The sequence below is a fragment of the Rhineura floridana genome, chromosome 1 (assembly GCF_030035675.1).
Source record: "Rhineura floridana isolate rRhiFlo1 chromosome 1, rRhiFlo1.hap2, whole genome shotgun sequence".
Taxonomy (NCBI): Eukaryota; Metazoa; Chordata; class Lepidosauria; order Squamata; family Rhineuridae; genus Rhineura; species Rhineura floridana.
The window spans coordinates 42,376,036-42,389,664 of record NC_084480.1 but is presented as its reverse complement, the minus strand read 5'-3'; the positions used below and the strand labels follow the sequence as shown (position 1 = coordinate 42,389,664).

The following is a 13,629-nucleotide window of genomic DNA, read 5'->3' as shown; positions in this document are numbered from 1 at the left end:
ATCTTCAAACGCTTGATGACATTCTTTAGTCCATTTCCTATAAAGTTTCCTTCTTCAACAACTCATACAAGGGAGTAGCATAACCAGAGCTTGGAAGTAACTCGTTATTTTTAATGAGTTACTTGTAATTAGTTACAATTTTAAATAACGAGTGGGTAATTCCATTACATTTGGCAAGTAAAGGAACGACTAGTAATTTCTCTACTTTTCAGCTGCAACTTTAACGTTTCCACGTTAGGTTGGACGTTACTTGGGGGCGGGAACAAGGGGAAGTCAGCTCCTGGCTGTGATTGGTTAACACAAGACATGTGCCTCACACTGACTGGACCTCTGCGCAGACTGTCTCTTCCCTCGTGATCTGTGTTAGGAGGCACGAGGGAAGAGGTAGGCAGGGCCTGCTAGTGTCTGAGAGGACAAAATGGACACCAGAGGAAAAAGCCAGGACAACGGAGGAGAAGGCCTGGCAGTAGCAGAATGGCGAAGAGCTGTGGAGGTGAATGACAATGATTTGTGTGTGTGTGTGCGTGCCCCGTTGTGTGTGTTTTCAGCTGGAGCCTCTGGTTTTGGGGGGGGCTCTGGCTCTCTGGCTACCACCCCTTACTCTCCGGACTCTCAGCTTCAATTAAAAAAAAAAAGTAAGTTTCTAGGTGGTCTAATTCCCGAGGTATACACCAAAACTCCAACCCCCCGCACAACTTTTTTTTAAACAGATCCATGCTCTAGCTACAACTCCCATCAGCCCAATCCAGTGGCCATGCTGGCTGGGGCTGATGGGAGTTGTAGTTTAAAAAAGTAACTTTTCAAAGCTCTGGCTATAACCCCGCCCTTTCATGATTGTAGCCAATGACGCCAGAGTTTTGATTTGTTGATCCAGGCATGCCTAGGCTGAACGTCAGAATATGGTGGCTTTGAGTTTTTTGCAGTTTGCGTAAGTAATATGGCTTAATGTTTTTTTTCCTCTTCTGTCCAAGAGTCAGACCCTGGGCTATGAAATATGAAAGTATTTAATCCAATATCTGCTTTTCTGGGAGTAAAGCCATTTCTGGGAGTAAAGCATGTACCTGGAGTAAACCCCATTGAACTCCATTAGGACTTGCTTTTGAGTAGACATGGTTAGGATTGTGCTGTAAATTAATGGGACTTGTGAGTAAACATAGTGCAGACTTGTGTTTGTGTTGTAAATCTCTCTCCCTCCAACCCTATTTTTAAAGAAATTAGGGTTTATCACAGTTTTTATTATGTAGGAAACTAATACTCATTTTTTAAAAAAATGAATGAAGTTTATTTATTTATTTATTTTTATTATTTGATTTATATCCCACCCTTCCTCCCAGTAGGAACCCAGGGCAGCAAACAAAAGCACTAAGAACACTTCAAAACTCATAAAAACAGACTTTAAAATATATTAAAACAAAACATCTTTAAAAACATTTTTAAAAGCTTTAAAAACATTTTTTTTAAGAAAAAGTTTAAAAACATATTAAAAAGCAATTTCAACACAGACGCAGACTGGGATAAGGTCTCAACTTAAAGGACTTGTTAAAAGAACAAGTTCCTTATCACTTGAGGCTGCAGTTTTCCCTGGTTTAGTAAGCCCCATTGAATACATTGGGACTTGCTTCTGAGTAAACAAACATAGGATTGCACTATAAATATCTTTACAGGTTATATAAATAAACATTTGATAGTCATGCTTATATAAATATTTTCATAGAATCATAGAATAGTAGAGTTGGAAGGGGCCTATAAGGCCATCAAGTCCAACCCCCTGCTCAATACAGGAATCCAAATCAAAGCATTCCCGACAGATGGCTGTCCAGCTGCCTCTTGAATGCCTCCAGTGTCGGAGATCCCACTACCTCTCTAGTAATTAGTTCCATTGTTGTATGGCTCTAACAGTTAGGAAGCTTTTCCTGATGTCCAGTCGAAATCTGGCTTCTTGCAACTTGAGCCCATTATTCTGTGTCCTGCACTCTGGGATCATCGAGAAGAGATCCCGGCCCTCCTCTGTGTGGCAACCTTTCAAGTACTCGAAGAGTGCCATCATATCTCCCCTCAGTCTTCTCTTCTCCAGGTTAAATATGCCCAGTTCCTTCAGTCTCTCCTCATAGGGCGTTGTTTCCAGTCCCCTGATCATCCTTGTTGCCCTCTTTTGAACCTGTTCCAGTTTGTCTGCATCCTTCTTGAAGTGCAGAGACCAGAACTGGACACAGCACTCAAGATGAGGCCTAACCAGTGCTGAATAGAGGGGAACTAATACTTCACATGATTTGGAAACTATACTTCTGTTAATGCAGCCTGATATAGCATTTGCCTTTTTTGCAGCCACATCACACTGTTGGCTCATATTCAGCTTATGATCAACAACAATTCCAAGATCCTTCTTGCATGTCGTACTGCTGAGCCAAGTATCCCCCATCTTATAACTGTGCATTTGGTTTCTTTTTCCTAAGTGTAGAACTTTGCATTTATCCCTGTTGAATTTCATTCTGTTGTTTTCAGCCCAATGCTCCAGCCTATCAAGGTCCCTTTGAATTTTGTTTCTGTCTTCCACGGTATTAGCTATGCCCCCCAATTTTGTAGTATCTGCAAATTTGATGAGCATGCTCTGTACCTCCTCATCCAAGTAGTTAATAAAAATGTTGAAGAGCACTGGGCCCAGGACCGAGCCCTGTGGTACCCCACTCATTACTTCCACCCAGTTTTGTCATGCTGTGTCCCTATAAGTATCCAATTGCATACTATGGTTGTACAATACTTCCTTGACATTTTAAGTATGCCTTGGGGTAGTCATGGTTCTCCATTGTTTTCATCCTGAGGGGCAGAGAAATGGTGAGTAGCCCATGGTCACCCACTACACTTTATAGCTTATTTCCATTTTGAAAAATTAATTAAAACAATTTACATGCAGGCAAAATTTATTAAGCGGATTCACACAATATGTGTAAAGCACATCCAACTCGCATTTAAAGCGCATGACTTCTCCTAAAGAATTCTGGGAAGTGTCATTTCCCCCTCACAGTTATAGTTCTCACCACTCTTAACAAACTGCAGTTCCCATGATTCTGTGGTGGGATTCATGTGCTTCAAATGGGTGTTGAATGTGCTTTAAAGGCATGGTGTGGATCTGCCCTAGGTATGATGTTCATTCAAGAGTGAATTGAAAAGAACAATTTTAAAAGATACTTCTTACTCTTACTCATTTTTCAGACCTCTTGCTGAAGTAAAGGGTCAAATCTGTAAAAACATTTGGAGCAGCCACATTAAAAGATAAGGGCAGGGTATTCCAGGCAGGGGGTTGCCAACCCTGCTTGGATATGGATGTCTTTGCAGAAGAACCCTAGCCAAGGTTTACCAACAGCACAGTCCAAACTATATCTACTTAGAAGTCAGTCCTGTTGAGTTTTATGGGGCTTAATCCCTTAGTAAGTGTGTTTAGAATTGCAGCCTTCAGGAGCCTCCATCTTTACTCCCCAAAGCTCCCATCTAACATCTCCACAACACTAGGCTCCTTTGTCTCTGCTGTGGCCTTCTGGTGACTGCCCTAGCCTGAAGGCACTTAACCCTTCTTGCTGAAAGCAAGTAGGCTAGATTAAATGTTCCCTACCCATGCCCATCACAGGCCCAGCTCCAAACCCTCCTCAAGTGCTTTTGTGTCCTTGAACTGTGATGAGGCCTGTTGCTTAAGTGGACTGGAGAGATGGGAAAGTGCAGAAACCTTTGATTTTTGCATAACTGGAATGGAGCCGAATGTACTAAGATAAGTCACGGCCGTTGCTCCACCCACACTTGCATTTGGCCATGCCTACTTTTCGCCTCTGGCCCTGCCCCCCTCTGGCATGGTGTCCCCAGAACGTTGCCCGCAAGGGAAGGCCATCCTTGGGCTGAACAATCTTCCCCAGCACAGTATGAGTACAGATGAAGAGTGGGCTATAAAACTTTTTAATATTAAAAGAGCAATCAAATAAATCATAGCTGAGTCACACCCACAATTGTGAGGTGTGTGAAGAGATGAGGATGAGGCCTCCCCAGCTGTTGCCACAGGCTGTGGACTGCCTGTGGCATCACAGAAGCACATGGCCGTTGAGTGGATATAAAGGGGGGCCAAGTGGACTGAAGCAAAAGCATGGCCTGGTCTTTCACTTGGAGAAGGCGAATTGGCAAATGCAAGGAGGTGATCATCTGGCTGCGGGATGCCATCATGGAGTGATAATGAGGCAAGTTTACTTGCTGAGTGGGATCACGGCTTGAAGGTGGCTGCTACTCACATCTGAAGCTGGTTGATGTCTAGCGATGGACCTAGCGGAAGCTGGCAGTGTGTATGGAAGCCAGTGGATTTCGCATTCGGAAGCTGGCGGATGCCGCAAGGCTGAAGCAGGCGGATGTTTGTGGAGGAAGCTGTTTGACGGTCGATATTTGTGGGTTGAAGCCGGGGAACGAATGTGAATGGATGGGGAGGGGCGAGAAAGGGGCGGATGTTGTCGCTGGCGTTCTTCATGGATGTCGGCTGGCCGTGTGTGTGTGTGTGAGTGGAGTTTCGGATGCGGTAAAGGGGTTGGGTGGGTGTAAGTGTGTGAATGTGACAAACCGGTGGATGTACCATGACTAAATGACACCAGTGAATGTTGGCAGGTGGAAGCTAGAGGATGAAGTTGCCAGGCGGATGCTGGTGGAGGTGCCTGGGTGAGGCTGTTGGATAGTTGCCATCCCCCTCATTTTCTGTGTTTTTTTCCTTCCAGGGGTGTCTCTGAAGCTGGTGAGGTTTTGGAAGAGATTACCTGTGACAGCGACAAAGAGGACTGCAAGGCTTAAAGAAGCCAGCTTTTATTTCTAAATAAAAGGTTTTTTGTATTCATCTCCTGTGGAGTCCCTTGCTTTATTCAAAAACAGGTAATGGGAGATCAAATCCCAGAGCGTTATGGTGTGCCTCTCCCTGGTATCAGTATACATGAAGCCATAGCTACACATGAGGCTAGAAATATTTTAATAATAAATGAATACATCGCTGTATGAGGTGTCCTTACCATTGTCAGGAGGTTGTGCTGTTACTGTGGGCAAGGGACTGCCTGTGATGTCACCAAAGGACATGGTGGCTGACAGTTTGCGTAAGTAATATGGCTTAATGTTTTTTTTCCTCTTCTGTCCAAGAGTCAGACCCTGGGCTATGAAATATGAAAGTATTTAATCCAATATCTGCTTTTCTGGGAGTAAAGCCATTTCTGGGAGTAAAGCATGTACCTGGAGTAAACCCCATTGAACTCCATTAGGACTTGCTTTTGAGTAGACATGGTTAGGATTGTGCTGTAAATTAATGGGACTTGTGAGTAAACATAGTGCAGACTTGTGTTTGTGTTGTAAATCTCTCTCCCTCCAACCCTATTTTTAAAGAAATTAGGGTTTATCACAGTTTTTATTATGTAGGAAACTAATACTCATTTTTTAAAAAAATGAATGAAGTTTATTTATTTATTTATTTTTATTATTTGATTTATATCCCACCCTTCCTCCCAGTAGGAACCCAGGGCAGCAAACAAAAGCACTAAGAACACTTCAAAACTCATAAAAACAGACTTTAAAATATATTAAAACAAAACATCTTTAAAAACATTTTTAAAAGCTTTAAAAACATTTTTTTTAAGAAAAAGTTTAAAAACATATTAAAAAGCAATTTCAACACAGACGCAGACTGGGATAAGGTCTCAACTTAAAGGACTTGTTAAAAGAACAAGTTCCTTATCACTTGAGGCTGCAGTTTTCCCTGGTTTAGTAAGCCCCATTGAATACATTGGGACTTGCTTCTGAGTAAACAAACATAGGATTGCACTATAAATATCTTTACAGGTTATATAAATAAACATTTGATAGTCATGCTTATATAAATATTTTCATAGAATCATAGAATAGTAGAGTTGGAAGGGGCCTATAAGGCCATCAAGTCCAACCCCCTGCTCAATACAGGAATCCAAATCAAAGCATTCCCGACAGATGGCTGTCCAGCTGCCTCTTGAATGCCTCCAGTGTCGGAGATCCCACTACCTCTCTAGTAATTAGTTCCATTGTTGTATGGCTCTAACAGTTAGGAAGCTTTTCCTGATGTCCAGTCGAAATCTGGCTTCTTGCAACTTGAGCCCATTATTCTGTGTCCTGCACTCTGGGATCATCGAGAAGAGATCCCGGCCCTCCTCTGTGTGGCAACCTTTCAAGTACTCGAAGAGTGCCATCATATCTCCCCTCAGTCTTCTCTTCTCCAGGTTAAATATGCCCAGTTCCTTCAGTCTCTCCTCATAGGGCGTTGTTTCCAGTCCCCTGATCATCCTTGTTGCCCTCTTTTGAACCTGTTCCAGTTTGTCTGCATCCTTCTTGAAGTGCAGAGACCAGAACTGGACACAGCACTCAAGATGAGGCCTAACCAGTGCTGAATAGAGGGGAACTAATACTTCACATGATTTGGAAACTATACTTCTGTTAATGCAGCCTGATATAGCATTTGCCTTTTTTGCAGCCACATCACACTGTTGGCTCATATTCAGCTTATGATCAACAACAATTCCAAGATCCTTCTTGCATGTCGTACTGCTGAGCCAAGTATCCCCCATCTTATAACTGTGCATTTGGTTTCTTTTTCCTAAGTGTAGAACTTTGCATTTATCCCTGTTGAATTTCATTCTGTTGTTTTCAGCCCAATGCTCCAGCCTATCAAGGTCCCTTTGAATTTTGTTTCTGTCTTCCACGGTATTAGCTATGCCCCCCAATTTTGTAGTATCTGCAAATTTGATGAGCATGCTCTGTACCTCCTCATCCAAGTAGTTAATAAAAATGTTGAAGAGCACTGGGCCCAGGACCGAGCCCTGTGGTACCCCACTCATTACTTCCACCCAGTTTTGTCATGCTGTGTCCCTATAAGTATCCAATTGCATACTATGGTTGTACAATACTTCCTTGACATTTTAAGTATGCCTTGGGGTAGTCATGGTTCTCCATTGTTTTCATCCTGAGGGGCAGAGAAATGGTGAGTAGCCCATGGTCACCCACTACACTTTATAGCTTATTTCCATTTTGAAAAATTAATTAAAACAATTTACATGCAGGCAAAATTTATTAAGCGGATTCACACAATATGTGTAAAGCACATCCAACTCGCATTTAAAGCGCATGACTTCCCCTAAAGAATTCTGGGAAGTGTCATTTCCCCCTCACAGTTATAGTTCTCACCACTCTTAACAAACTGCAGTTCCCATGATTCTGTGGTGGGATTCATGTGCTTCAAATGGGTGTTGAATGTGCTTTAAAGGCATGGTGTGGATCTGCCCTAGGTATGATGTTCATTCAAGAGTGAATTGAAAAGAACAATTTTAAAAGATACTTCTTACTCTTACTCATTTTTCAGACCTCTTGCTGAAGTAAAGGGTCAAATCTGTAAAAACATTTGGAGCAGCCACATTAAAAGATAAGGGCAGGGTATTCCAGGCAGGGGGTTGCCAACCCTGCTTGGATATGGATGTCTTTGCAGAAGAACCCTAGCCAAGGTTTACCAACAGCACAGTCCAAACTATATCTACTTAGAAGTCAGTCCTGTTGAGTTCTATGGGGCTTAATCCCTTAGTAAGTGTGTTTAGAATTGCAGCCTTCAGGAGCCTCCATCTTTACTCCCCAAAGCTCCCATCTAACATCTCCACAACACTAGGCTCCTTTGTCTCTGCTGTGGCCTTCTGGTGACTGCCCTAGCCTGAAGGCACTTAACCCTTCTTGCTGAAAGCAAGTAGGCTAGATTAAATGTTCCCTACCCATGCCCATCACAGGCCCAGCTCCAAACCCTCCTCAAGTGCTTTTGTGTCCTTGAACTGTGATGAGGCCTGTTGCTTAAGTGGACTGGAGAGATGGGAAAGTGCAGAAACCTTTGATTTTTGCATAACTGGAATGGAGCCGAATGTACTAAGATAAGTCACGGCCGTTGCTCCACCCACACTTGCATTTGGCCATGCCTACTTTTCGCCTCTGGCCCTGCCCCCCTCTGGCATGGTGTCCCCAGAACGTTGCCCGCAAGGGAAGGCCATCCTTGGGCTGAACAATCTTCCCCAGCACAGTATGAGTACAGATGAAGAGTGGGCTATAAAACTTTTTAATATTAAAAGAGCAATCAAATAAATCATAGCTGAGTCACACCCACAATTGTGAGGTGTGTGAAGAGATGAGGATGAGGCCTCCCCAGCTGTTGCCACAGGCTGTGGACTGCCTGTGGCATCACAGAAGCACATGGCCGTTGAGTGGATATAAAGGGGGGCCAAGTGGACTGAAGCAAAAGCATGGCCTGGTCTTTCACTTGGAGAAGGCGAATTGGCAAATGCAAGGAGGTGATCATCTGGCTGCGGGATGCCATCATGGAGTGATAATGAGGCAAGTTTACTTGCTGAGTGGGATCACGGCTTGAAGGTGGCTGCTACTCACGTCTGAAGCTGGTTGATGTCTAGCGATGGACCTAGCGGAAGCTGGCAGTGTGTATGGAAGCCAGTGGATTTCGCATTCGGAAGCTGGCGGATGCCGCAAGGCTGAAGCAGGCGGATGTTTGTGGAGGAAGCTGTTTGACGGTCGATATTTGTGGGTTGAAGCCGGGGAACGAATGTGAATGGATGGGGAGGGGCGAGAAAGGGGCGGATGTTGTCGCTGGCGTTCTTCATGGATGTCGGCTGGCCGTGTGTGTGTGTGTGAGTGGAGTTTCGGATGCGGTAAAGGGGTTGGGTGGGTGTAAGTGTGTGAATGTGACAAACCGGTGGATGTACCATGACTAAATGACACCAGTGAATGTTGGCAGGTGGAAGCTAGAGGATGAAGTTGCCAGGCGGATGCTGGTGGAGGTGCCTGGGTGAGGCTGTTGGATAGTTGCCATCCCCCTCATTTTCTGTGTTTTTTTCCTTCCAGGGGTGTCTCTGAAGCTGGTGAGGTTTTGGAAGAGATTACCTGTGACAGCGACAAAGAGGACTGCAAGGCTTAAAGAAGCCAGCTTTTATTTCTAAATAAAAGGTTTTTTGTATTCATCTCCTGTGGAGTCCCTTGCTTTATTCAAAAACAGGTAATGGGAGATCAAATCCCAGAGCGTTATGGTGTGCCTCTCCCTGGTATCAGTATACATGAAGCCATAGCTATACATGAGGCTAGAAATATTTTAATAATAAATGAATACATCGCTGTATGAGGTGTCCTTACCATTGTCAGGAGGTTGTGCTGTTACTGTGGGCAAGGGACTGCCTGTGATGTCACCAAAGGACATGGTGGCTGACAGTTTGCGTAAGTAATATGGCTTAATGTTTTTTTTCCTCTTCTGTCCAAGAGTCAGACCCTGGGCTATGAAATATGAAAGTATTTAATCCAATATCTGCTTTTCTGGGAGTAAAGCCATTTCTGGGAGTAAAGCATGTACCTGGAGTAAACCCCATTGAACTCCATTAGGACTTGCTTTTGAGTAGACATGGTTAGGATTGTGCTGTAAATTAATGGGACTTGTGAGTAAACATAGTGCAGACTTGTGTTTGTGTTGTAAATCTCTCTCCCTCCAACCCTATTTTTAAAGAAATTAGGGTTTATCACAGTTTTTATTATGTAGGAAACTAATACTCATTTTTTAAAAAAATGAATGAAGTTTATTTATTTATTTATTTTTATTATTTGATTTATATCCCACCCTTCCTCCCAGTAGGAACCCAGGGCAGCAAACAAAAGCACTAAGAACACTTCAAAACTCATAAAAACAGACTTTAAAATATATTAAAACAAAACATCTTTAAAAACATTTTTAAAAGCTTTAAAAACATTTTTTTTAAGAAAAAGTTTAAAAACATATTAAAAAGCAATTTCAACACAGACGCAGACTGGGATAAGGTCTCAACTTAAAGGACTTGTTAAAAGAACAAGTTCCTTATCACTTGAGGCTGCAGTTTTCCCTGGTTTAGTAAGCCCCATTGAATACATTGGGACTTGCTTCTGAGTAAACAAACATAGGATTGCACTATAAATATCTTTACAGGTTATATAAATAAACATTTGATAGTCATGCTTATATAAATATTTTCATAGAATCATAGAATAGTAGAGTTGGAAGGGGCCTATAAGGCCATCAAGTCCAACCCCCTGCTCAATACAGGAATCCAAATCAAAGCATTCCCGACAGATGGCTGTCCAGCTGCCTCTTGAATGCCTCCAGTGTCGGAGATCCCACTACCTCTCTAGTAATTAGTTCCATTGTTGTATGGCTCTAACAGTTAGGAAGCTTTTCCTGATGTCCAGTCGAAATCTGGCTTCTTGCAACTTGAGCCCATTATTCTGTGTCCTGCACTCTGGGATCATCGAGAAGAGATCCCGGCCCTCCTCTGTGTGGCAACCTTTCAAGTACTCGAAGAGTGCCATCATATCTCCCCTCAGTCTTCTCTTCTCCAGGTTAAATATGCCCAGTTCCTTCAGTCTCTCCTCATAGGGCGTTGTTTCCAGTCCCCTGATCATCCTTGTTGCCCTCTTTTGAACCTGTTCCAGTTTGTCTGCATCCTTCTTGAAGTGCAGAGACCAGAACTGGACACAGCACTCAAGATGAGGCCTAACCAGTGCTGAATAGAGGGGAACTAATACTTCACATGATTTGGAAACTATACTTCTGTTAATGCAGCCTGATATAGCATTTGCCTTTTTTGCAGCCACATCACACTGTTGGCTCATATTCAGCTTATGATCAACAACAATTCCAAGATCCTTCTTGCATGTCGTACTGCTGAGCCAAGTATCCCCCATCTTATAACTGTGCATTTGGTTTCTTTTTCCTAAGTGTAGAACTTTGCATTTATCCCTGTTGAATTTCATTCTGTTGTTTTCAGCCCAATGCTCCAGCCTATCAAGGTCCCTTTGAATTTTGTTTCTGTCTTCCACGGTATTAGCTATGCCCCCCAATTTTGTAGTATCTGCAAATTTGATGAGCATGCTCTGTACCTCCTCATCCAAGTAGTTAATAAAAATGTTGAAGAGCACTGGGCCCAGGACCGAGCCCTGTGGTACCCCACTCATTACTTCCACCCAGTTTTGTCATGCTGTGTCCCTATAAGTATCCAATTGCATACTATGGTTGTACAATACTTCCTTGACATTTTAAGTATGCCTTGGGGTAGTCATGGTTCTCCATTGTTTTCATCCTGAGGGGCAGAGAAATGGTGAGTAGCCCATGGTCACCCACTACACTTTATAGCTTATTTCCATTTTGAAAAATTAATTAAAACAATTTACATGCAGGCAAAATTTATTAAGCGGATTCACACAATATGTGTAAAGCACATCCAACTCGCATTTAAAGCGCATGACTTCTCCTAAAGAATTCTGGGAAGTGTCATTTCCCCCTCACAGTTATAGTTCTCACCACTCTTAACAAACTGCAGTTCCCATGATTCTGTGGTGGGATTCATGTGCTTCAAATGGGTGTTGAATGTGCTTTAAAGGCATGGTGTGGATCTGCCCTAGGTATGATGTTCATTCAAGAGTGAATTGAAAAGAACAATTTTAAAAGATACTTCTTACTCTTACTCATTTTTCAGACCTCTTGCTGAAGTAAAGGGTCAAATCTGTAAAAACATTTGGAGCAGCCACATTAAAAGATAAGGGCAGGGTATTCCAGGCAGGGGGTTGCCAACCCTGCTTGGATATGGATGTCTTTGCAGAAGAACCCTAGCCAAGGTTTACCAACAGCACAGTCCAAACTATATCTACTTAGAAGTCAGTCCTGTTGAGTTCTATGGGGCTTAATCCCTTAGTAAGTGTGTTTAGAATTGCAGCCTTCAGGAGCCTCCATCTTTACTCCCCAAAGCTCCCATCTAACATCTCCACAACACTAGGCTCCTTTGTCTCTGCTGTGGCCTTCTGGTGACTGCCCTAGCCTGAAGGCACTTAACCCTTCTTGCTGAAAGCAAGTAGGCTAGATTAAATGTTCCCTACCCATGCCCATCACAGGCCCAGCTCCAAACCCTCCTCAAGTGCTTTTGTGTCCTTGAACTGTGATGAGGCCTGTTGCTTAAGTGGACTGGAGAGATGGCAAAGTGCAGAAACCTTTGATTTTTGCATAACTGGAATGGAGCCGAATGTACTAAGATAAGTCACGGCCGTTGCTCCACCCACACTTGCATTTGGCCATGCCTACTTTTCGCCTCTGGCCCTGCCCCCCTCTGGCATGGTGTCCCCAGAACGTTGCCCGCAAGGGAAGGCCATCCTTGGGCTGAACAATCTTCCCCAGCACAGTATGAGTACAGATGAAGAGTGGGCTATAAAACTTTTTAATATTAAAAGAGCAATCAAATAAATCATAGCTGAGTCACACCCACAATTGTGAGGTGTGTGAAGAGATGAGGATGAGGCCTCCCCAGCTGTTGCCACAGGCTGTGGACTGCCTGTGGCATCACAGAAGCACATGGCCGTTGAGTGGATATAAAGGGGGGCCAAGTGGACTGAAGCAAAAGCATGGCCTGGTCTTTCACTTGGAGAAGGCGAATTGGCAAATGCAAGGAGGTGATCATCTGGCTGCGGGATGCCATCATGGAGTGATAATGAGGCAAGTTTACTTGCTGAGTGGGATCACGGCTTGAAGGTGGCTGCTACTCACATCTGAAGCTGGTTGATGTCTAGCGATGGACCTAGCGGAAGCTGGCAGTGTGTATGGAAGCCAGTGGATTTCGCATTCGGAAGCTGGCGGATGCCGCAAGGCTGAAGCAGGCGGATGTTTGTGGAGGAAGCTGTTTGACGGTCGATATTTGTGGGTTGAAGCCGGGGAACGAATGTGAATGGATGGGGAGGGGCGAGAAAGGGGCGGATGTTGTCGCTGGCGTTCTTCATGGATGTCGGCTGGCCGTGTGTGTGTGTGTGAGTGGAGTTTCGGATGCGGTAAAGGGGTTGGGTGGGTGTAAGTGTGTGAATGTGACAAACCGGTGGATGTACCATGACTAAATGACACCAGTGAATGTTGGCAGGTGGAAGCTAGAGGATGAAGTTGCCAGGCGGATGCTGGTGGAGGTGCCTGGGTGAGGCTGTTGGATAGTTGCCATCCCCCTCATTTTCTGTGTTTTTTTCCTTCCAGGGGTGTCTCTGAAGCTGGTGAGGTTTTGGAAGAGATTACCTGTGACAGCGACAAAGAGGACTGCAAGGCTTAAAGAAGCCAGCTTTTATTTCTAAATAAAAGGTTTTTTGTATTCATCTCCTGTGGAGTCCCTTGCTTTATTCAAAAACAGGTAATGGGAGATCAAATCCCAGAGCGTTATGGTGTGCCTCTCCCTGGTATCAGTATACATGAAGCCATAGCTATACATGAGGCTAGAAATATTTTAATAATAAATGAATACATCGCTGTATGAGGTGTCCTTACCATTGTCAGGAGGTTGTGCTGTTACTGTGGGCAAGGGACTGCCTGTGATGTCACCAAAGGACATGGTGGCTGACAGTTTGCGTAAGTAATATGGCTTAATGTTTTTTTTCCTCTTCTGTCCAAGAGTCAGACCCTGGGCTATGAAATATGAAAGTATTTAATCCAATATCTGCTTTTCTGGGAGTAAAGCCATTTCTGGGAGTAAAGCATGTACCTGGAGTAAACCCCATTGAACTCCATTAGGACTTGCT

General features: G+C 43.7%; 1 long non-coding RNA gene across 2 annotated transcripts; it reads left to right on the top strand.

The window, feature by feature from the left end:
- The first annotated feature begins 363 nt into the window (after positions 1 to 363).
- On the top strand, positions 364 to 9,032 carry LOC133375686 (uncharacterized). Of its 2 annotated transcripts, none has more exons than XR_009760305.1 (3): positions 364 to 493; positions 4,740 to 4,890; positions 8,917 to 9,032. It is a non-coding gene; the product is annotated as an uncharacterized LOC133375686 (long non-coding RNA). The 2 variants fall into 2 exon arrangements; XR_009760306.1 differs by lacking the exon at positions 364 to 493 and adding an exon at positions 848 to 928.
- Positions 9,033 to 13,629: the final 4,597 nt, after the last annotated feature.